This window comes from Montipora foliosa, chromosome 2 (genome assembly GCF_036669935.1).
Source record: "Montipora foliosa isolate CH-2021 chromosome 2, ASM3666993v2, whole genome shotgun sequence".
Taxonomy (NCBI): Eukaryota; Metazoa; Cnidaria; class Anthozoa; order Scleractinia; family Acroporidae; genus Montipora; species Montipora foliosa.
In genome coordinates, this window is record NC_090870.1 from 34,363,911 (window position 1) to 34,378,910 (window position 15,000).

The window sequence follows — 15,000 nt, forward strand, 5'->3', positions numbered from 1 at the left end:
ACAGAATTAAAAACCCCTTGTAATGATGTATCATATTTTCATGAATAAAATATTATGCAGGGATACTGAAGGCCGCTTTTTTACAATTAACACTTAACTTTTCAACATAATACCTGGGTAAAAGAATTATCTTTTTTTCTTTATTTATAGTGTGGTTCTTTGGGCTTCTGACTTTCACACGGAAATCTATTATAAATCCATCACCTAAATTATCCACCAAGGTGTTCCACTCTCTTGGAAATGAGCACCTTTCAAAGTCTTTTTTTTTGTAATAATATGTATCCACGGTATTTACTTGCTTTGCCTTCGTCTTTGAAAAGATACTGGAAAGCATCATGCCTGGATGGAAATGTTGTTGGAGATACAATTCTGGATACAATATTCATCAATATTGCTCCATGCAAGGCATTAACACCTGAGGTGATTAATTCTTGAGATGGCCTTAGATTCAAATATATGCCAAATAAAACAAATCGGTCCAAACATTTAGTGCAAATTTTACTGAGTATCTTATTTCCAATGCATAGAGAAATGTACATGCACTGTTGAGAGTGGCAAGTCATTTCTTTCCAGCAGGAGTGCACACAAAAACTAAGCGATCAAGAAATCTCCATAAGTTGACTACCGGCAACAATAAATCCACCCTGCCAGCAGGGCTTTTCTTACTCGCCCTCTGGCGAGTTTTAGAGAGGCTCTGCTCGCAGGGTGCAATAAATTATATAAAAATGAAGATGAAAATAATACTTTGCTTCCAAAAGAAAGGTCTCCCAAGACCTTATTGGTCGGGAAACTTGCACCTAGCATACAACTGAGCTACTTTTGATGATTACATCATAGAATCTCAAAAACGTTATCTCCTATTTCGAATAAAAATTGAACAAGAAAATAGACTTTCATCGATATAAGGTTCTTATTTAAGTGCTTGCAGATTAAGGTTTTCCTCAGGTTCCCAAGAGTTAGAGAGGGAACTATAATCACTGAAGATAAGGCTGTTTCTAAGTTAAAAGAACTTTCCATTGCCAGGGAACCTGCCCAGGACCATTAACATACTCTGAGAGGTAATATCTCATCTGACTGGCACTTCTTGTGTGATTCATTCCAGGAAGAGCCAGATTCTCAAATGTGTTGTCTCCAGTTTGCCTCCATTCACCAGCAATAACATCACCGTTTTCATTTTCATAATCCAGGGACCCTGGGGGTGTGTAGACTGTTGGGCATTTCTTAATAAGGAAGTTATGCAATGCCAGACATGAATGAACTATGCTTATTGCATTTTTTGGCTTAACACACAGTGTGGAGTGGAAAATTCTAAATTTAGCACTAAGAATACCAAACGCATTCTCGCTCACTACTTGAGCTCTAGATAATCGGTAGTTAAAAACCCTTTGCTCTTCTGATATCCCCCTCCTTGGGTAAGGCTTCATGACATTTTCTGTCTGGCTAAATGCATCCTTTCCCACGAAATAATGTGGCACCAGAGTATCCCATTCTTCCACAATGTCGTCATTCACTGGGAGAGGTTTTGGCTCAGGGATGTTTAGCTGTTTGACGTCAAGTGCATGGTAGAAGACGGTGTTCCTCAGAACTCCACCATCACTAATGCGACCTTGGCAGCCAACATCAGCAAACACAAATTCTGCATTGGGCCCACGACTGCCATAAGCACAATGCCCAAGAACCCTTTGTAACTAAAATAATCGGAGCCAGTTCCTAGGGGTGTAGGATCCGGACGTGTTTCCCGTCCATAGCTCCGATACAATTCGGCAGTTGCCATCTACTATGAAAACGCTTGGCGATCTCTTATCATTCTTCCTCGGAACTTGGGCATGTGATATATGATGCAAGGATGGTAGAAATCGCCTCACATACTCTGGGAATTATGAGAGAAAGTGTTCCTTTGTTAATCCGGAACTGGTATTGGCGACTTGTGTACGTCTCACCAGGAGCCAGAAAACGAAGCGTCACAGCAAGCTGCTCAGCTGTTGAGATGTCATTTCTCATTTTCGTGTCTCTCTTTTTCAAAAAGGGGTACACACTTTGCACGAGCTCTTCAAATGTTGCAAGGTCTAAACGCAGATAATTGCTGTAGTGTTCGGGGTCTCCCTCGAAATCTTTAAGTAAACGATGAAATGCACCATCTGTTTCCCTCATCGAAATCCACGGCCTAACCCAGATTTTTCGCTCTCGACGTTTTTTTTTACTGCAACAAAGAATAACTGTGCCAGTTCCTAAGAACCCCGCAGCTATTTGAGTCGTCTCTACGTCCATTTCCATGTTACATTTTTATTTGCAACAATGTTGCACAATTGGAGACATGGTGCTGTCGTGCTTAGTGTTAACATACTGTAGCATGCGCTCTCCACAAAATCGCCAAGAAGTTTCCACGAAATCGCCATGAAATCGCCGCTAGTTTACACCGGCGATTTGGAATCGCCACAAAAATCACCGCTTAAATCGCCGCACAAATCGCCCTTGTAAACGGGCCTTAAAGCAGCTAAAACGTACATGTGTCCCTAAGGCAGAGATAGTAAGCCTTTATATCACATGTATAAGGTCTGTATGTGACTATGCCATACCAGTTTTTCATTCTTTACTTCCGGAGTACTTGGTTAAAGACTTAGAGCGGGTGCAAAAGAGGGCCTTAGCAATAATTTGTCCAAATCAAACTTACTCAAACGCTCTTTTATCCATAAATTTAGACTCATTAGAGCAGCATCACCATCATCTAAGCCAGTCAGAAGAAAAGGGATTTTGTACTGTACTTGATTCTTTTCTCTTTTACTTGTTCTTCACATCGCAATGTGATGTACTGGACAGAAGAACACAACAGTATACTTTGCAGAGACATTTAATTTCAAAATCCCTGTAAGTACAAAAAGGGGTCTCCCCAACGGAGTGAAACCTGGAGGAAAATTGCAGATATTCTGAACAAATGTGCTACTCCCCAGCTTAATGTTGGCCACAGGGCCATCCGGGACCACATCAACGTCTTGGTAATTAAACAAGTGTAACATTTAAATTAGAGATGAAGAAAGGGCATCTGGAATATCCCCGGATGAGACGAGTGAATTAGATGAGCTGATACAGCAAATTATTGCTCTAGAAGAGAGTGCTACTACAGATACATGTATTATGGATAAAGCTGACAGATCTAAAGCAGAAGATGTTAGAATGAAAGCTATGGAAAGGCTTTCCCAAACCAAAAAAGGGGATCAGAAGAAGAAGGCGAGGACAAACCAAACCAAAGAAGAAGAACAACTGGAGATAACATTGAGTATCTAAAGGAAAGGGCACAAAAGAATGCCGAAATGAGATAAAAGGAACTTCATCTGGAAAAGAAAGGCAGCAACAACAAGTTGACATGCTGAAGGTTATGCACCAGCAACAATTACAATTCCAGCAGCAAAAGCAGCAGTTTCAGCAACAACAAACGCTTATGATGCAGCAGTTCATGGGCATCATGAATAGAATGCTTGAAAAATAGACATTTGTTCGTTTGTGTGTATGTTGTTTTTCAGCTATGTTCAAGGCTGACAAACTGGTTAATCAGTGCTAATTAATTCTCATTACTGAGCCTTAAAAGTTTAATGTAAAACTTTGAGGATCATTTGCCACCCCTTTCTTTACACTTGCTATCTTTGGAATTACCTTAGACTACAAAACTGGTTTAACGTAAAGATATTGACAAGTGTTTCTGTTAAAAGGCTATTTTTTTTAGCTGAAGTAATCAGCCAGTGATGGTGGCTCGAGTCCAAAGTAATCAGCAGTTGTATTTGAGAAAAGACATGCCAAGGCATTTTTGCAGAAGTACACAAACAGTGTTCATTTTTCCTACAAGCCTAAGGCCTATTTTGAGATTTTTTTAATAGTAAATTAAGTTAAAATAATTGACGATGTCTCCAAACAACCATTCCACAATCGTACGCACTGAACTCATAGATGTATTAATTAAACTCTTCCATTTGTCTGGTTAGGACTCCATGTCTGAAGGGGCATTGCAGATGTATAAGCTGGGGTATGTGGGATCCCCACAGATGCCCATCTCTTGTGCAGTAGGGAAAAAGGCAAACTGTGTCAGGTCAGCATAAAGGACAGACATATCTAGCATTCTTGCATCAATGCCTTCGTTCCTATAAACAAAAGCAACCAAACAAAAATCAGTCAACAAATAAGCAAGCAGAAAAATTCTTACCTGAAGAGAGCATTGATCTTAGTCAGCTAATTAAGATGACTAGAACAACATAGGATTGGCTGTTCTTGCAGTCAAGGCACTTATGACCTATAAATACGTTAAATATGGCAAAAGAATGGCCAGAATAAGAGTATTTCATAGCGGAGCTCCGTGCACACAGAGCACCGTTGTTAAGAAAATATCCGAGAAATATAGGTTTTTATAGCCATGAAGCCATCAACCGTCCGTACGTATGTATGCCAATGTGACCAGTGTAATGCTAGTTTACAGCATACATCTTTGATATTGGACATCCATCTTTTGATTAATTGACACCTGCCAAAACAAGATATCTGCTAACCAGTATCACATGACCATATCGCGGGCTCAAGCTTAGAGCTCACCGAGGTCAGCTGGTTTTTTTAAAGTTGACTGCTGACCAGGTACTGAATCTCGATTGAATTGCAGGCTCAACCCAGGTTAATTCACCTGAACATAAGCGAGGCTTCATTTTTCACGCGCTTTCTGTGGATCGACGCAGCTACATGGCCATACTATATATCAACGAAAGTTCTTAGACAGTCAACACTTTTCGTTTTCAGGTGGAAAACGGTTTGGAAGATGTTTTCTTTCTGCATTTTTCGCTGGTTTCAATCCAGTTTGAGATATCATGATATCTGTGGTCCACAGTGGTGGCTACGCAGCTTTTCAAGTCAAGCATCAGCGGGATGTAAACTTAAAGCTGAGTGTTTATTTTTAATTTGCTTAGAGCTGCTTTTTTCTCTGTATTGCAATTTTTGGCATATCTTTAGAAGCTCTGATAAGGTTACATGATGCCTGGAGGACATGTCTAGAACAGAAACGAAAGGACTGAGCGAAAGAGAACGACTATGACAAAACAGAATACCAATAATACCTCATACCTAAAAACAGACTGGTCATGAAAAATATTTCAATCTATTCAAATCACGTTAACCGACCAAAATTTCTCATTCCTTCGCCGTAAATCTATGTCAGTTAAAGAACACACAAAAGTAACCGTTGTTAACCATGCAATTTCCTTATTGCGTGTAATCTTACAGAAATGTCTCTGCGATAACTTCATATCTGTATATACATATTGATCAGTGTAAACCAAAGTGGGCAAAAACAGCTAGGGCAAGGCCGACTGGTTTTGATGTAACTCCTTCATATTGTCCTCGTTATAGGACTCAGTAGGTCTCTTACTTCTTAATCGTACTAATGCATGAATTCTACGATGTAAAAGAACAGCAATTCACAGTGCAGTAAAGTAAAGTAAACAGAACCCTATCTTATGTAAACAATGCATGTACATGGCTAATAATGCACCGCTGTAACAATGTTTGTTTCACTCAATATTATTGTATGACAAGTAATCCTCGACAACTTACTGTGTATCAGCTATGAGAAGACGGGTTTTACATACTATAAACATATGAGAGTGTTCACACTCTCATATAGACAGATATTTGATAGTTTATACCAAATACAATCTTGGACAAAATTGTTGAGAAAACTCTGCTTTTGGACTAAACTCCGATCACGAGTATGAAAAAGAAGCTTTTTTTTTTTTGCCCCCACTCCCCCTGATCAATGTTGCTAGACGAAACAAAGCATGTCGAACCTGGGCTTATCAACATTGGTTGTAGGGGGGGAGGAGGATCGCTAATAATGTGCGATATTGAGGACGTAGTGCGCAAAGAACCCCTGTTTTTAATATTCTCAACCCTTTTTGTCCAAGATTGTAGTTCATACAAATTCTTTCCTTGGGCACTCAACCGTTTGTTATTTTTAATGATGCGTTATTCAAAGTGGATGCGTATTTTCAAAAGTTTTTTGGTTCTTCCTTTGTTCAGGAATGAAAATCGAATTTTTATTGTCAACTGGAATTAAATAACAATTATCTGTACTCTTGTGGACATAAAGAAAAAATTGATTTGTTTGTTTGTTTTGCTCTAAAATGTGATCGAACAAGTGTTTTTTTTTTTCGTTTGCCCAACTGGTTTTTGTTGTGCCTCGACAGTGACAAGAAAATTTTCCCCTTATGTTATAAACACATAATCACAATGAGTTCTCGTAAAATTTGGGGGGAATCTCACTAGTTTGTGTTTTCAGAAGTTTGTTTAAAATAACTAAACGTTATTTAAGTGTTGGAGCAGATCTTGTTTGAAGTTTGTCCTTTCTTGGTTGCCGTATTTTGCCGATCCTTGTTCCAAGCCAACCTGGGGTGTTTCAATGAAATACAACAAAATGTGAATGATCTCGTTTTCAGAGATAAAGTGGAATAAAGTACTTCAGTAAAACTCTTCTTTGACCTTGAACTAAAAAAGCTTTTTTTATGGCTTCTAATTTCAGCATGATTCCTATTCACTGGCTATTGACAGTTGACTCTGAAATGGCCTTTTTCCTTTTCCATTCACTCAGTGAGGGTGTGCTTGTTTTCTTTTAAAACTCATGCGATTCAAGAAAAATTCATTGCCAAACTGGTGAATTCCAAAGTAGATTTCAGTGGAAAAACTCATCGCCTCGTGATTCATATGATATCGGTTTGTAACGTAAAATTTACTGTGGAATTCACTGGTTATGCAATGAATTTTTCTATAGAAGAAAGCAAAGATTTAATTATTAAAGCAGCAACGGGAAACATCAAAACGCAGACAATTCGAAACCTTTTATTTTCACTAACCCTACAGGCAGTAAGAATAAATAACCAGAGAGCTCCGCTTTTAGGCTTGGCTAAATCTATATATTAGTTGATATGTTCTTACATCCTCTACGTAAGTGGTTGTATTTCTCTTGCTTTAGTGTTTGCTCTTTGATCTTTCCTACTTGACACAATGTTTCTTCCATCAGTGTCCATGCGTTATGTTCTTTTCCCTGCACCGCTGTATCGATCTTGTTAGCGCCACAACATTCTATACTGCATCTACAAGCAATTGCAAAAAGGTTGAGACACTGAATGGAAAATCCACCTCTTCTTCCTAAAACCCCTCTTCTAGTTCATAAGAAAAGGATGAATGCCCCTCCCTCCCCCATCCCCTTTTTCAATGTTGATACCCTTTAGTCTGAGTGTCAAGTGGAAATGGAAACAACTTTGCTTGGGGGGAAGGGGGGTTGGAGATGCGCTGACTTGAATGACACGCATTGTACGGTTATCAACAGTGAGTGTCTCAACTCTTTTTGCAACTGCTTGTCTCAATAGTTGTCGCGTGTAATTCATCATTGCGACTAAACGGAACAGTCAATAGGTTCAGCAAAGGAATCAATGGAAAGCAGAAAAAAGGAGCTTGAACTGGAATAGGCATTACGGCGTTCTAGTTGGGTTCTAATTGATGAAAATGAACTTGAAAATTAGTGCAAATTACCCATTTCTATTTATAACGTTACATACACTGTTTTGTCGAGTAAGCGAGGACAAAGTTTCTGTTTTGCAATGATTTTGCTGATTTCATATGTCAAAAGTTTCCCAAAATGTTTAGGTGAGGTGCAAAGAGTCATTCCAAATTCCAAGATAATTGTCCAGTACTGAACTATTTCAAAGCACGTAGGGTGTTGAATAGTGCAGGTGCAAATTATTTGCAATACCGGTTCGCAGTTGCCATATTATAAATCCGATTGAGAACGTGTTCAATTTAGCAGAACACGAGTTTCAGCGCCAAGCGATACAGAGTACCTACGAGACTTTGTTTGCTGAAATAGTGTAATGTACACTTTACGCCATGAGCGGTGACACTGTTATTGATAATATAATCTCTTCAATGAACAAGCGCTCAAAGGCTTAAAATTCACGATAATGGTCAGCAAACGAAATGCTGAAAAGCTGTTATTCCTTGTAACAGTTATAAATCTCTACAATAAAAGTAAAGGACGGTTCAAAACAAAGAAATAAACAGGTTACGGAATGATAAGCTTGTCAGTCTTTTATTACCTTAATAATACGTCACCATGTCAACGCGAACGTCGTAACAAGCACAAACACATTTTCGTCCAAAAAAAAGGCAACCTTTTCCCTTTTCGACATGCAACACATGCAAGTGGCGAGAAAAACAACCTGAGATAGACTTTTCATGATTACAAAAGCAACAGGCAGTTAAAAGAAGTTTTCGCAACGGTCTACATAATTCCAACAGTCTACACTCGAAAAACATTAAGAAGTAGATAAGATTTCATTAATTCTACAGTAGACCGTAGACCGTTGACCGATGACACAACCATTGCATTACCTGTAATAATAATAATTTATTCATTTATAGTGCGCTTTTTAACATGCTAGGTGATCAAAAGCGCATTACAACAATAAATAACCTAAAAACTATTTACAAATATCTACAAATTTTTAGAAATATACAAACATATTTAGAATATCAAAGAAATATTAAAAGCTAATTTAAAAAGATAACTTTTAAGATTAGATTTAAAAGTAGAAATACATTTGATGCTGCGTAGGCTAACAGGAAGAGCGTTCCATAACGTGGGCGCAGCCACACTGAAGGAAGTGCCTGACGCCATGGCCAGTAACAGAAAACCGTTAACTTATTCTAAAACAAAACTTGCAAAACATTTTGCACATTTCCGAATCTCGTTTAAAACTTTGTGTTCAGGGATTTCAACCCATTGAAATACATTAACTTACTATTGACTGAACAGACACGCGTTCGTATGAAATTCGACCCCACCTCACGGCTAACTGAAAACCACAGACTGTCACTGGAAATATTTTCAAATTAAAAACGGATTCCACTGCAAATTGCAGTGAAAGACTAAATTTCCGCAAAGAAGTTCGTCCTGTTAGCACAGAGCAGAACAAGCGCAACACTCATTTCCCTGCGTACCATTTACGTAAACAAAATGTGATCGGTACAATCTACGCACGCTTATCGTGTGCGCTCTGATTTCAACTGACTTCTTACAACGTATTGACACTTGCAACACCAAATTTTGACATCCAACCAACCCAAAACTGTGCTTGTTGCCGTCAGAAAATGTGTTCATGACTACCTGAAGCGTGCAAGAGGTGAACACCCAATTTCGTCCTAAATGATTGCCAATTATAGCACTTTCAGCACACCTCAAAACAACACATTTTCAAACACCATTCCTCACTACGCAAACCTACCCGAACTAAACAAAGTTCTCTTCAAAGCTTACAATACAACTGTCATATATGCAAGGTCTCGCCCCAAAAAACAAATAGACAACCCGGCAATACGGAGGTAAAACAACTAGACAAGCAATTGCAAAAAGGTTGAGACACTGAATGGAAAATCCACCTCTTCTTCCTAAAACCCCTCTTCTAGTTCATAAGAAAAGGATGAATGCCCCTCCCTCCCCCATCCCCTTTTTCAATGTTGATATCTTTTAGTCTGAGTGCCAAGTGGAAATGGAAACAACTTTGCTTGGGGGGAAGGGGGGTTGGAGATGCGCTGACTTGAATGACACACATTGTACGGTTATCAGCAGTGAGTGTCTCAACTCTTTTTGCAACTGCTTGTAGCTTTGTACAGGCTTTGCGCAACTTTACTACATCCACTTAGTATTTGTACTGTTGATTCTGTCTGTGAGTCGCACATTCTACATCTGGTGCTTGGGAATTGCGTTCTTGAGTGTCACCTCTTTGTAAGTTCTGGTTGGGAGAAGTGGTTGTCTGATATTCTTGTCGACTGTGTATGCTAAATTAATAGGGACCTTAAGCAACCACGACGACGACAGCGACATGAACGTCACAAATTTGCATATTTAACAATGAAAAACAGTACTTTTGCACGCTTTGCTCATGCGATTTTCATATTTCTTCATCTCGCTACCGTTCTCGTCCTTTTGACGACGTAAAACAACTGTTTTGCCGTTTGTGTGGATGACGAGAGCACATGATGACAAATTTCCATATTTCTCCTCTTGTCTCTGAAGCGTTGATTCCAATTTAATTCCAGGATACTTAGAACACATTTTGCAAGTGTAGTGACTTGGAATAATTGAAGAATGATTGCAGCAATGCGAAGTTAAAAGTTCAGATCACCATATCACTGTTGTCGACACCGTCTTTGCACTGCTGACACCCTTGGGATCGCAAATTTGTGTCCTTAATAACAAGAGGCCGTATTAAAGTTAAGTGAAAATTCTCACCCCCACCCCCCAAACCTCAATGTTTTTCAATACAAATGGCTTTTTTCGTCCCGAATTGAAGTGAGGAAAACCATAGTAGAGGTCTCTAGCAGCAAAACAGTGTTATCCATAAGAACAATTGTGCCCTTTACCCACGAAATATGATCAGCAAAAAGGAAATGGCAAGGAAATACAAATCCTTTCAACCAAAAGACCAATTTTACATAAGCATCTGCAGCGCTTGAAGATGAAATTCCGCATGGTTATGAAAATCACAGTAACGAAACGGACAGGGTGACCTCATGAGGCGTGTTGAAGTTTCCACAAACGTAAAGAAATCAATATTTGTTACGACTTGTGGAAGTGAACAGTAACTGATCATGGACTGCAAGAAAAGAACTTCTGTGTTCTACCAGGTGAGTCAAGGTAAAGGCTTATTTGATCATAAGAAACAGTTTTATCTAACTGGCCCCAGTTGTTCAAACGATGGATAGCGCTATCGGCTGGATAAATCACTATCCAGTAGATAAGTCATAGCGGATTCAATTGAGCTATCCATTGGATAGTGATTTATCCGGTGGATAGCGTTATCCACCTTTTGAACAACTGGGACCTGGACTTCAAGTACTTCTAAACAGCCAATATACGAAACTAAAAAAAGCAGACAATAATAATATTAACAATAACAACAATGATGAGTAATAAAAAGATAAATAAATGTAAGAAAAAAATTGTTATAGATGAAAGATAAGACTGCCTTTTCTGTCAAACGTTTTTGTAAAAAAAATGCAGACCTAAAACTAACATAATCATAAAAATTGAAACTTCCTGGTGTCTATCGGAAGACTGGTTTCAGAAACTTTAATTTCAGCTCGAACTAGAGTGGATAATAAGTGGAAACTAGTGCCAAGATAATAACGAATATGGCATTCAACTCACGCCAATCTGTCCAAATTTGCTCGTCGAGGAAATCTTGCACAGCACCCTGACGGATTACTTTTTCCCTTTTTACATGGTACTTCAGACACGCCCGTGCCGATTCAGCCTCCTGCATGTGGAAAAACTATTCTGGTGGACCACTGTTCTATGTTTAGTTATATTGGGGACATACAGATGTAACTTTCTGTATGCCTCCCAGTCGTCGGTGTGTATTTCAGACCCAGGCAGGAGGAGAACCCTCCGAATAATCTGCGTCGACCTGGCGCGGTCTCTTCTTCTGACAACCTCGAAGTAACCACAGCACGGATGGTGTTGCAGAGAGAGTGTATCTAATTGTTGAGGGTCGAGAGTCGAGAGTAAAATGTCAAGAGTCGAGCGTAAAATATATAAAAATAAGGTGAAAAATAAAAATAAAAAATCAAAAAGTAAAAGTATGGTATATATGAGATAAATTACTGAAAACATCAAGACAAAATCTTCTTTTGCCAGCTTTGCTCCTTTTTCAGTAAAGGGTTGCGTGACACGGCCAAATGACTTCCCGCTCCTTATATTCTTGGGATTTTGGGAGGTCTCTCTTCTGTCAGCGCTGTCTCTACTGTCACGCAAACGTAAACTCTTATCAGAGGAAACATGCATGCGATATTCACGATATTATCTCCATCATAACATTATTATAAACCATTAACTATCTTTATTTTCATTGTTTTCATGCTTTGTTCTAATACTCGCCAAGCAAACAAAATTAAAGTAAACACAGTGGATTGAAATAGGGTTACGTGACGTACTAAGGAATAGGGGATGGCATGTGTGTTATCTTACCTTAGCCTTCAATGCCTTTCTGTTTGTTCATTGACTGCCCAAGATAACATTGAATACATTCAAACAGTTCTCTCTAGTTTATTTGGTATTTATTGGAAGCTGTGCAATGCTACACCACCAGCTCTAAGGCAGGGTGCAACTGTTAATGGAATTTATTTATACGACCAAAACGTTGTGCTACAAGTATATAACAAGTATATAAAACAGACATTGTCACCGCTGTCACGCAAATTTAAGTTTCAGATTATTGCACACAACCACCGATTTTGCTCAAATTACGTCTTTTTTTTGCTCGCCAAACAAATAAAGTAACCGTTAAGCCAGTGGGCTGATTTTGGGTTGGGTGGTGCGATCTTCTATAGACTTTTTCTTATTTTCGTGGCTCAAATCGTGTAGATGTGATAAGTGATAACAAAGTTTATCAAGATAGGCGTAACATTAGGAGGTTGCCTATTTACCGAGTTAGGATTTCGAGTTGGATTTCTAGCTGGATTTTCGAGTTAGGATTTTTTGGCCTGATTTTTTTGGCGGTTTTTTTTTTGGTGGGGTTTCCAATAAATTTTCAGTAGTTTTACACGACGTACTTTGTCAGTGGTGTTGCATATCGTCTCGAGGTCTTTTCAAGATAGTATTTCATTCCTAATTGTATTTTTGACTGCAAATAATAGCTGACACTTCAATGAATGCTTTTAGTTATGAATTATTCATTAACTTTCGACTGTCTGTTCATTTGTGTGTCTAATCGGTCAGGGTTTTAACCATTAAAATTTTTCATGAAATAATGTTTCATTTCAAGAGAATTATACACCAGACAAAACCTATACGTGATCCCAGAAATGTTACCTGGCGAATTTTCTTTACAGAAGTATGTGATATATCCAGGACCGGGTGGAAATGACAAATATGGAAAGGCAGAAGAAATATTTTGAGCCATTTTTTGCGAGTCAATGTAACAAGGTGTAAATTATCTCTGTCCCAGCGTATCTGATTTTCTAATACCATCAGAATTGGCAATTCTGATCCCAGATCCAGAGTAACAATAAACAGTAACCTAGTAGTAATCAAAGATTAGGAGTGTTTTCTCCGCCTGTGACAATAGTTGTCTGTTGCTGAAATGATTATTGTGAACGGTTGAAGTTTTACAGACATATAACATACTGACAAAGTCCACTATTGTTCTGTGGATTTTGCTTTCCTTGCTTTAATGCAATTTGATATGAACTTTGATGGCACGTTGCGTGACCGCTCCAGTTTCGGTAAACTAGCAAATTCATGTTATTAAAAGGTCTCATTTTCACTTTTACTGGTAATGTTTAAGCATAAAGGCTGATTTTTAAAAAGAATATCAGCCAACAACTGTAACGATTGCTCTCACGTTTCCGTTTATCCCTGGTTTATTTTGACAAACTCCCGGACAAACACCGTACAACTGGCAATAATAATTACTTCTGCTGATGAATAAAAATAAGTCAGCACATGTGGAGAAATAATGGACACGCACGCGCAAAAGAGACCTAATTAGTATTGCATAATCCAGAAAACATGGCGATTTTCATCATAGGAATTGTATGGAACAAAACACGAAAGTCGTTCTCACCTCTTAAGGAAACAGAAATTGTTCAAAGTTTCATCTCGCCGGCATTCAATATCGCTATACCCAACACTTCCCATAAAAATTAAGGCAAGGTAACTTTTAATGGGTACGGTTTTGTGCTTGACAGCAAATTATTTGGATTCCGTAAGAAGGCCCTCATGGCGTCTCTAATTTCTCGCAGGAACGTTGTAATGTAGTCTGATTTCTAGCGATAGACGACGACATATCCAGAAAGTTGCATCTGCTTTCTCCTTACAAAACAATGTTCTTTAAGGAACAACTAGCACAAATCCATCAAAATAAATATCTGGCACGGTTTTGCCACTTGTTTTTGCTTAAAGTTTGGGTAAAAATATTCCCTCCAAGCTGTGACACCAAACGAAAGTCCGACAAAGAAAGGCATTAGTCTACTGCTTTTCACTGCCATGTTGGCTTTCAAAATAACTTTGTAACCGCTTCTTTTTGGTTTCTAGGCATCAAAAAAGGCTGTCAATAACAAAAACCGAGTAAAACTGGGGAAAATAAACACAAAAATACAAAAAAATTGGCTGGAGGAAAGCGCGTAGAGCGTAACTGATGTAAATAGTTCTTCTAAATGCTGTAAAGATTCCCGGTCAAAGATGTCAGATATTTCTCCCACTCTTGAAAATACTGATCTCCTGATTAATGGCGGAATACCGTTAAACAAGTTAAATTATGTAGCAGAAAAGGCAGTCTCTGCGGATCAAGTTTTGTACAATTTGGCGATCCGAAACAGGCTCCTTATTCGCTGGTCACGCGTTCATGATCAAACCAACAAAGTGGAATACCAGGCGATACCAAACGCAGCCATAAAATTAAATACCTGCTCGGAAAGAACGAAAGAATGACTGAAATGGCATTGATGGCGAACCCAACAACAGCAGAAAAAGTTAAACAAAAAGGGGTCCAAGTTGCACCATGACAACTTCCTGAATGATTGGACAAGAATCCCCGTCCTTGCAAGTGATGTCATCACAGCATCCGCAATGGAAGAGAAAATTTCACGCTTTGAGGAAAAGCTGCAAGACATGGAAAGACAATTTGACCTCCTGAATGTTGAGATAGAAGAATGGACAGCAAAATATGCACATTTGGAGGTAGAAAAAGAGAGGCTTTTTCAAGAGGTTCAAAAAGAACTTTCTTTGCCTGCAGAAAAAGAAAAATCACTTGCAAAAGAGGTCGAATCACAAAAGAGGGAAAATGAAGAACTGAAAAAATACCTCAGAAAATTAGAGAAAGAACATTTCCAATCACACAAAGCCCATGTGAAATATTTCACCGAACTTTCAAGAAAGCAGCAGAAAAGAAGAATTGACACATTGACTGCAAGAGC